This window comes from Etheostoma cragini, chromosome 8, assembly GCF_013103735.1.
Source record: "Etheostoma cragini isolate CJK2018 chromosome 8, CSU_Ecrag_1.0, whole genome shotgun sequence".
In the NCBI taxonomy this organism is placed as follows: domain Eukaryota; kingdom Metazoa; phylum Chordata; class Actinopteri; order Perciformes; family Percidae; genus Etheostoma; species Etheostoma cragini.
The window spans coordinates 22,238,453-22,248,375 of record NC_048414.1 but is presented as its reverse complement, the minus strand read 5'-3'; the positions used below and the strand labels follow the sequence as shown (position 1 = coordinate 22,248,375).

The following is a 9,923-nucleotide window of genomic DNA, read 5'->3' as shown; positions in this document are numbered from 1 at the left end:
TCTTTTTTAGAGTTCAGGACTAATGTCCCTTTAGTTTCCTAAATGTGACCTTAATTGCCTACCGCCTGCAAGCTGTTATTGTCTTACCGACACAGGTGCATGTTCATTCCTAGTTTATGGTTCATTAAACAAGTCTGGAAAATACTGTTCTAAACCTTTACGATAAAGCTCTGTAAAGTTATTTGGATTTTCACCAAATTATCTTTAAAGTACAGTGTCCTTGATTTTCTGCTGAGTTTATGTCTATATTGATATCCACTGTAGATCTATTTCAGACTGGGTTGACAGGTTGCTTGAGGTTGACACGGATGGGAGGGAGGATATGTTGATGTTTTTGTATATTTGGTGTAAATAAGTCTTGTTTTGTATGTTTAAAAAAACTGCTTCATAAATAGTTAATGTGTAAAGTAGTCAAGGTAACGTTGACAGGAATGTTGAGTTCATGAAAAAAATAATTGAATAAAATAATTTATATATGTTTGTTGAATGTGCATCTGTTTGCTGTTTTAGTTTATTGTGGAAAATGAATCCCTGAATAAGATAATCTTTATTAAAGTGGCCATATTATGCTTCACCAGAATAGGTTTACATGGTTTCATTTTTTAAAATCTATCAACTTCTGCACTTTGCAAGGACACTGTCAAACGCGTTGTTAAGCAGAGACACTGAGGGACAGTGTCAAACGCGTTGTTAAGTATAGACACTGTGACAGACAAATGGAGTTAATTTGTTAACTAAGGTTCGGGAGCAGGGCCACGCCTAAACCACACCTCTAATCACCAGACAAACCTACATATACTGTGCTGCGCAGCCAGACTCGTGTCTCTGATTGCTTGACCAACCCTCCCTTTCCCTCTCCTTCATCCATCTTCCCTTCCTGTTGCACTTCTCTCTCTTGTCTCTTCCAGGTACCGTCTGGGGGTCTGTAAACTATTCGGGCAAAAACTGCTTCTGAGACGGAACCCCCACCCTGAGTCTCTTCCACCCGGTCATCACACATCCTCCCAGACCAGCCATCAGACGACATCCACATCAATTTTGCACATTCATAATGGTCACTTGCACATTCATAATGTTCATTAAATCTTTAACTAACACATGGTTGTGGCGTGGTCCATGCTAGTGAAGCAGGGGACATGATCAGAAGGCAGAAGGCTCGCAGCAGCGATCAGATGTCGTATCTATTCGTACTATCTGTCCTAACTGCGGGGACTTTATTTGACACATTCCACTGCTGTGCAACTTCAATAAAGTGTCCCGCGCATGTCTCAGCATAATGTCTCTCCTCTGTTTTCATTACAGTCAGAGCATGTTAATTACTCAGAGATAACTATGGTTACAGTGAGTCCAGTAGTCCCTCGTAAGAGAAACAGCGGGTGCATGTTTTGCAGTCCTCTCCTTTTCAAACAACTGGTGTATTGTTGTGATGATGCGTGTTGAGGGAATGTCATACCTGCCGTCGTTGTTGCGATTCTCAGACCGATGTCCTCCACAACCCTAGAACCTGCAGTCTGTAGCTATCCACGTTGCTATGGCTTCTGTTAGCGTCTCTTGCCTTTGTTTATCTATACTTACCCACACGCTGCATCTAACGTAGCCTGCCGAAGTCTCGCGCCACTGTGTGTGTGGTTGAATGATTTGCTGGTATCAACTGTCAAGGTGATATTTCAGACTGGAAGTACTCCGGTGATAAGATTATTCAACTTTGCAGTGTTTACAAAGCCTGTGAGCAACAAACTTTTACAATAATAAAGAAATAATAAAAACTGCGTTAACGCGCGATAAAATAACGCGTTAATTCTCCCTCTACTTTTTTCCCAAATATGTTAGCAGGTGTCTCTCCACCATTCACAATATTGATTTATATATATATATATATATATGCACATCATTGCATTGACATCTATAACAACACTCTGAAAGGGACCATTCCCAACAGGTACTTTTAATATAAAGTAACAACCTCCTTCAAAACCAAACCACTGATGAAGTGTGCTCATTCAGAAAACAGGCTAGAACAGGCATTAGGATCGGTCACCTGGTATACGCCTGGCTGCATCATATACCTCAATCATCAGGTGTGAACCTTTTTTATTATGGCCACATACAGTACATAATGTCAGAGAACACTTTGTACTACGATTTCTTCAAGTAATAAGGGAACAGGGTTCTACAGGGGATTCTTTTCTTCTGTCTGGGTATTGACATTGTCTCATTTGGACTCGGTCTTGACTTGGACTTGAACCTCCTTGAACTCGGTCTTAACTCTGTCTCGACTAGTGGTCTTGGACTTAACTCAACAAAGGTGGACTTAACTACAGCCCTGCTTGCAAGTGTTGAGTACTTCCTCTATTTCCTCCTCCTGGGAGAAACGTTGTTTGTCCACAACGGATTCATAATTCAACCGTATTTAGCATGCATACTATCTTTGTGTAAGTATACTTAATTTTTGCCACTTTTCCAATGTGAACAATCATCATCTCAAAATCTGCTTAGAATTATCGTGGATTTGGGACACGCTGTAACCATGAGGAATAAGCTGAAAAAGACTGAACACATCCTGCTCCAGTCCTGTGTTTTGTTGTGTGATCAGGTGAACTGGATTATTGCTTAATGCTTATCAAACCATAAAGTCCACATGAGGATTGTCATGCAGGATGATTAGACTCTAACACAGTGAAAGTTCAAATGAACCACAGATCTGCCAAAAAACCTTTAGCATTAAACAAGTACCAACATGAATCATCAAAGCCAAAAGCACACTTTTCAGTTTTATAGTTTTATTGAATTTGCATCACTCTACATCATCTAGAATTTCAACAAGATATTCTTTAAAGACCAAATATAATACTTGCATCCCTGCATTAAGTCTCTACACTTAAGAGAAAGCAGTTTTACTGAAACATACATTAAGAATTAATATTTTATTAACATTACCATAAAAGTGAATGTTCATTCTTGTATGCCATTTTTCTAGTCATATATATTTTATATAATAGATTTTAGTCTCTGTCTCCTTCATAGGAATACTAGAAAAGAAAGAAGAAGGTAAGAAATGCACAAAACCCATTGAAGAGTAGCATGGCCTAATACTACAGCGAAGAAGATACTGGACATTCAGTTGACATGCACTCAGTTGAAGGATAGAAAAGAACACAGCCATAGAAGGGAAGAGTTAGGGCCTCGAACAGTCGAGCAAGGCCACGCGGAAGCAGATTTCTGCCGAATTTTCCGAAGATTTTAAACCAATATATATATATATTCTTTTAAACTAAAACTTTTAACACATAGAAGCGGAAACGGAAACGTAGAAAAACTGTCCGCAAATTTTAATTCTGGATCACTGCTGAAAATTTCCACATATTTTTTTAGGTCTAAAGTAAAACCGTGGGCCCGTTCAATCTCTACGGTTTCATGGTTGAACGACATGTTTCCTCGGTGTGAAATATTATGCAACAGCTTCGAGACATGTTTTATGTTGTTTGGTGGGCGTGTCTCTTGTTTATTGGCTGTGTCACAGGTGATACCCAATCAGCAGAGACGTGCATGGAAACTCGTGTTGCTGCGGTTTGTCGGGGTTAAAAGTGGCCCATGGGACACACTTCCTGTCCACCAGCTTCTTTACAGCTACAGAAACTGATGCCGCCTACAGGAGGCCTAAGGTCTCACATACTCGCTTATGTCCTCTGCTGTTTCATCTTTTCACGTTGCCAGGAAACAGTCAATCAAGGCCTGTTGCGCTACTTTTCAATGACATAACTCTTTCATTGTATGACCAAGCACAGGTTGCACTGAGGAGTAGGAGGATAGAAAAAAAACAGGTTGCACAGTCTGAGGGACATTCAGGAATGTATCAATAAGAAACAGTATTGGCATTTCTGACAGTTCACTCATCTACCTCATCATATACAAAACCCAACCACGCTGGGCACAATGTACAGGAAAGAAACCCTCGATTAGAGCATGTGGGCTGCATTCAGCTGAGCGCTTGAGTACTGTAAACTATGGCTATCAGTATAGTATGTCACTGATATGTAAACATCAATCCATGCAATATGGCTTCATGTTTCTATTTTGAATACAGCAGCTTCTTCTTGAACGCAAACAAGATTTGGCACAGGAGTGCAAGTAGTTCTATTTTTTAAGAAGTGAAAGATTAACGGTACCCTGTGGAGCTTTCTTGTGAGCAAACCAAAGTCCTGTTTATGGTCAGTGTTGCTCACTGTTGGTATTTCATTAGCTTAGCTGCAGTTTAAGGTTCAGCAGGACGGGTTTAAACCTGTGTCGTCTTAAACCCCATTGCTGCATCCCCAGAGATTTAAATCACGGTAGGAATCTGAGGTTCAAGTGAGATGAACAAGGAAATGTACTCTGATCTTTAGTATGTGAGAATATGGTGTTAAAGAAGCAGTAATAAATGTGATTCAAATATTTAATACAACCGAAATACTGTATGTCTAGCCTGAAAATAATTCAAGCCAAGCAAATGTAACAGTCTGTAGTTTAGAGCTATAGTGTGTAGTTTGTGTCGCCCCCATGAGGAATTCTAAGTAATGAATTAGATTTTCTGCGTGCGAAAGTCACCGGATGGCATCATTCTGTAAACATAGCCATACTGAGAAATGCAGAGAGAGTTTTGTGGAGCTGAAGGTCTTTATTAGATTTGCATTGCCTCATTTGGCAATGGCTTAAATGTAACGGCTCTTCATTCATAGAAAGACGCTCTAAAGCTTTAAAGCTGTCAACTGTTTTACCTCCCAAACTTGAGGGGCCTTGGCGTAGATTAAAAGGTATTAAACGACCACCAATTCTCACAGAGCGAAAGCTACAGCTGACTTTAAAAGTAACTTAAACAATTATAGAGTGAACTGTACAGGGAGCCAGGGTAATCCATCCGAGTGATGCAGAGATGTGGTTTCTGCTGCTGCACTCTGCACCAACTGCCAACCAAAGGCACAGACTACAGCCTATGATAGGATAGTATATCAGATAAAATATGTCATTATTGATTTCTGCTACTGGAAACAGGAGACAGGATTTAGGATAGGAGTACATCTAATGAATGTTTAACATTATGATATTATCATATTGATTTTAATTTTTTTTAAATATTTGCATGAAAACACCAAACATGCTTAGTGTCTAAAATGTCCGTATGTCCACATGTCATTTAGATTCTTAATTTGACAAACAGCTAGTTAAACAATTAAATATATATATATATATATCTTTTTTTTAAAGGAAAATTTGGCTTTTTTAGTTACTGATGGAAGTCAGACAATTACACAGGCTTAGCAATGCTAACCATGACCCTTTGTACATTTGTCTGTGTTTTAATCCTGAACTTTGAACCTCTCACTGTGTGTTTTCACTTCATTAAAGTTAATTGGGACATTTTGATCGCCTAGAAATGCCTTTTCAGCGTTCTGCCGGGCTAACATTGCTAGATACCGCTAGCGTTAGCTAGTAACTAAAATCACCCACTTTCCTCTTTAGCGTTTAACAGAACCAGAACGAGAACCAACACTGGCTTGGCCACGTCATCCTCCCCAGCTCCTCCCTCTTGTCAAAAATCATTACATCTGGTTGACAAAAAATGTAATGACGACGCCCTTATCGTCCAATTCGAGGTTTCAAAACGACAGTTCGCAAACCAATGGGTGACGTCATAAATGCTTCGTCCACAAATTTTCTAAGAGTCTAAAACAGTTGCAAAGCCATGTTTTTATATTTGTCTTATTTGCCTTTGTTGGTGCATTGAAACATTTCTTGGCCACTACTACTGTTGGTAAGAAAATTAGCATGAAACCAGCGACAAGAATGTGTGTCCTGTCGCCCGCACCACACAAACAGATCAGGCACTCTCTCTTAAAAACATTGCTGCATAGCACGACTAGTGGTCAAAAACTCCAAAGGGTGCCTTTAACACAGACACTGAGAGATTAGCAGAGACATTTCACAGATAAAGCAGCAACGCCTTCGCATGCCTGTTCTATATACCTACTATAAAACATATTTTTGTTACAGAATACGTAATAATATTCAACACTTCCACAATCCACACAGTTCTGCCTTGCTCAATGCAGCCCAGCACGGTGCTAGATCAATATTAGTATCAGTGTAGCTGGATCCCACTCACTGCTACCACAGTACTGGCAGATGACAGACAGGCTGTCATTCCATGATAGAGAAAATAGACTCAACCGTGAGGTGGATGGCAAGATGGCACCTTTGAAAGTATAGAGCTTTAAAGTAGTGAATCATCAACACATCTTTATCCAGGTAAGCAGTAATACTATATATCTTTAACTACTCTCATCATACATAATAACCTCTAATATGCTGTATATTTAAGTCACAATATTCACTAATTTTTTTACATTGTGCTTTCTGAGTCTGATTGTATTACAGTGGTGGGCTTACAGTGTTGTTGGTGGGGGGTGAGGTAAGGTGAGGCGTCTTGGGTTGGGACTGGGTCTGGGTCTTTTAAGCTGAACTAGACCACAGGTCACCCCGGAGTGAATGGATGGTTTCAGGTGAGATTTGTGCTAAAGATTAAGAACGATCAGAACAGATGCAGAGGTGGGTCCAGAACATGTGAATGGCCAAACAGAAAATTTGGCAAAAATTAGACAAGCCTTATCCTCCATTAATTTAGTTTGGTTACCTCTAATTATAGTTTTTTAGATTAGGAAGGAAGAAAGGATTGCCCATTTAGCCAATTTGTAGTCACATGACCTTTCTGTATACTTAGTATTGCAAAGGTCTCTATCTACTATCTTGTATGTATATTTGGGATGTGGAAAGAAACTGAGGCCAATGTCCATTGTATGCACAGGGGTCAAAGATTTACCCTGATCTTCATTTATACAGCGAGCCACTTTACTGTCAAAGAAGTTGTGTTTTTGGCTCTGTCTGTCTGTCTGCCTGTCTGTCTGTCTGTCTGTCTGTCTGTCTGTCTGTCTGTCTGTCTGTCTGCCTGCCTCTGCCTGTCTGCCTGTCTTCCTGCCTGCCTGCCTGTCTGTCTGTCTGCCTCTGCCTGTCTGTCTGTTAGCATCTGCTTGCCTGCTTGTCTGTCTACCTGTCTGCCTGTTTGCATCTGCATGCCTGCCTGTCAGTCAGTCAGTCAGTCAGTCAGTCAGTCAGTCAGTCTGTCTGTCTGTCTGTCCGTCCAGGGGTTGCATGCGCCAAGAAAGAAGCCATTCAATTTTGGAGCGTATCCAAATCACGGGGCAGATACACCAATTATTTTATACTTTCAATTACATTGCGAGATAGGGCAATTGTGCTGCATTCCCATGGTGTTGGAATAATTGGAAAAGTAGGTTCCTGAATAGGAAAAGTCATGCAAATGCTCCCTCAAGTTGGAACATTAACATTGCGGGACAGGGCATTGGTCACAAAAAACAATTGTCATTGGTCACATAAGAATGTCTTGCTCATCAGAGCGTCCTAATGTTGGTCTTTATCTTTATGTTTGAGAGACAAGACCCAACTGATCAGACCCATCAAGCATTTGACTCTGATGGTCCAAATTTTTCTATAATGTCCTCCAGTTAAGTCCTAGGTATTTGGGGTTGGTAGAGGTAATACACATGATCATTGTATGGGAGAGATAATTTTTTCTTAGTGATCTATCACCTACACTATACTAAGTGATGTGAAGTCCTATTTCAAAGCCATGGTAATTTTTTTACAGTGATATACTGAAAAAGTTTGATGCACAGAAATCCAATGCCATGGAGAAACTGTCTTTGTATCAGTAATATGCAAATTAAAAACAAAAGAGGTGTTGTGTAATCTGATGCCACTGAACTGACCGCTATTGGGCTTTTCTCTGCTTCCTGGGAGTTAACACATCAAAAAAGAAAGTCTTCTTTTGAAAACCCTTAAAAGCTACTCTAGCATGTGGTGATGTTTAAGGCTTCATTTTCAAAGTCATTCAGATGGGTTTATCTGTCTGTTTCTGATGGTGGGTACTCAGACTCAAACAAACTGTTACATGAAGCCGCAGCGCCTAGAAAGTTACTGCCGCTTCCACTCAGGAAAAGATTTCCACCATAGCACTAAAACATGTCAATAAATACAAATATAATCATAATAGAACAACATTTTAATGTGTACAATCTATACTGGACTTATACAGCTAATATAAGCTACCCACCGCCAATTCAGACAAGGATTACACCAACATAAGGCAGAAATAAACAAACTTTAGCTGCATGGAGAACAGTGAGGTGCTGCATTCATCTCTTTACTTAGTCTCTTCTGTTTAAGGTAGCAGCAGACACTTGTCTAAGTCACAAATGATCCCTTGACAGCAAAACCATCTGTTCATCTCACCTTTTAAATGACCCTGATGTCAGTGTTTAAACAGTCAACCCCAAAGTGATTCATGACATAAAAGCTAGATAAAGAAATCAATGTTTTCAATGTTTCTCCACATGTGTGACAATCAAAAATCATTTAGCATCTGCATACCCAAGTTTTTGTGAAGACTGTCATGTTTTTATTGTTTAGGGTCCATAACTGGCCCTCTCCTATTGGCTGGTCTGTGGTGCCAGGTAATGTCACCATCTGATGTACTGATATACTGTAATCATGATGTCTGGCTTCACACAGATTTCGGTTCTGTTGTTCAGTACAAAGCTGTGCTGTGTTTACACACGCTAACTAAGCTTGTACCATCATCGACATTACTCCCACTGCAGCCATTGTCCATGAATATACTCGGGGTGAGGAAACTCAACAAGCTCAAGCAACAAAACAAATAGATCTGTAAAGTTTGAAAGATGCAAGTAGGGAGTTGAAACCTAAAGCTACAACCGTAACCCTGGTTCTCTGATAGAATGGGTGTGCACAGGACTATAATGCTGTTTTCCATTTACCTTGGAAGTCGGAGCAGGGGAATGACGTCACACAACACAGTTGACCACGTTCCAGTACAACAAGTCTAAATAACCACCTTTTCACAATGGGGTTTGCGCTGGCCAGGGTTAGCCATTGTTAGCCATACCAGTTGATAATAACGCATTGCGCTGTATTTTGTGAATACAAAGATTGTAGCAACATCTGGACAGATAGGACTGCATCTACATTTGGTTTAACAAGATACAAATAAGACAATGTGCTATTATACTGTATATTACTCCAGCTATCAAGCTGCCATGTTGGGTTTGGAGGTCGGCTTTGCTTTGGGCACTGTGAGGTTCTCCGAATTTCCAAGTCAGAAATTACACTTGAGGGGCGTTACATTTGAAATTTCCCACTGGGAACTTGTAAATTCCGACTTCCGAGTTCAAATAGAACGCACCATAAGTATAGTGAAGTGTTGAGGGAAGGCTCTTGTTCCCTCGTTAATGTATAGGAGAGTAGCACTATTTTTAAGAAAATACCTCAGTCAACTAGTCCACACGTCAATTCACTTTGATTTGGAAAATGTTGTTTAATTTGTTATGAAACACATTTAAAGATATAATGTTAAAAGAGTCTATTCTACCTTAAAAGCAGGGTTTTGCAAAATGGGTTGTCATAAATTCCTGCTAATTGGCATTTGGAATTAGAATCTTGCAATGGTGCTGCCTTCAGGTCCATTTGGGAGAATCTCAAATTGACATTAGTTGGTAGGCCTACAAATGGATATTGTAGGATATGTTTTAGGCTATTATAGGCCTATTGTATGAATACATATTTGTCTAGTTATTGAAACAGTAGATTTTACTGTTTTTTGCTAGTTCTTGTTGAGGAAAAGGAAACAAGAAATCTTAAACTCCACATTTTGTAACTATTCATTCTAAAAACCCATTCACAGCTTGCAAGGCCTTCATGGTTCTAGCAACTTGGTCTGTAGATAGTCCTCATTTACGCAACATGTTGATTCAGAATGGCTGATGTGAGATTAATGTCCAAAACTTTTGATCCGC

The 9,923-nt window shown here is 39.8% G+C and overlaps 1 long non-coding RNA gene across 1 annotated transcript; it reads right to left on the bottom strand.

Moving 5' to 3' along the window:
- Positions 1–368: 368 nt before the first annotated feature.
- On the bottom strand, positions 369–5,320 carry LOC117948898. The gene is made up of 3 exons (XR_004657585.1): positions 3,555–5,320; positions 1,409–1,410; positions 369–380 (listed from the first exon to the last, which is right to left on the bottom strand). It is a non-coding gene; the product is annotated as an uncharacterized LOC117948898 (long non-coding RNA).
- Positions 5,321–9,923: the final 4,603 nt, after the last annotated feature.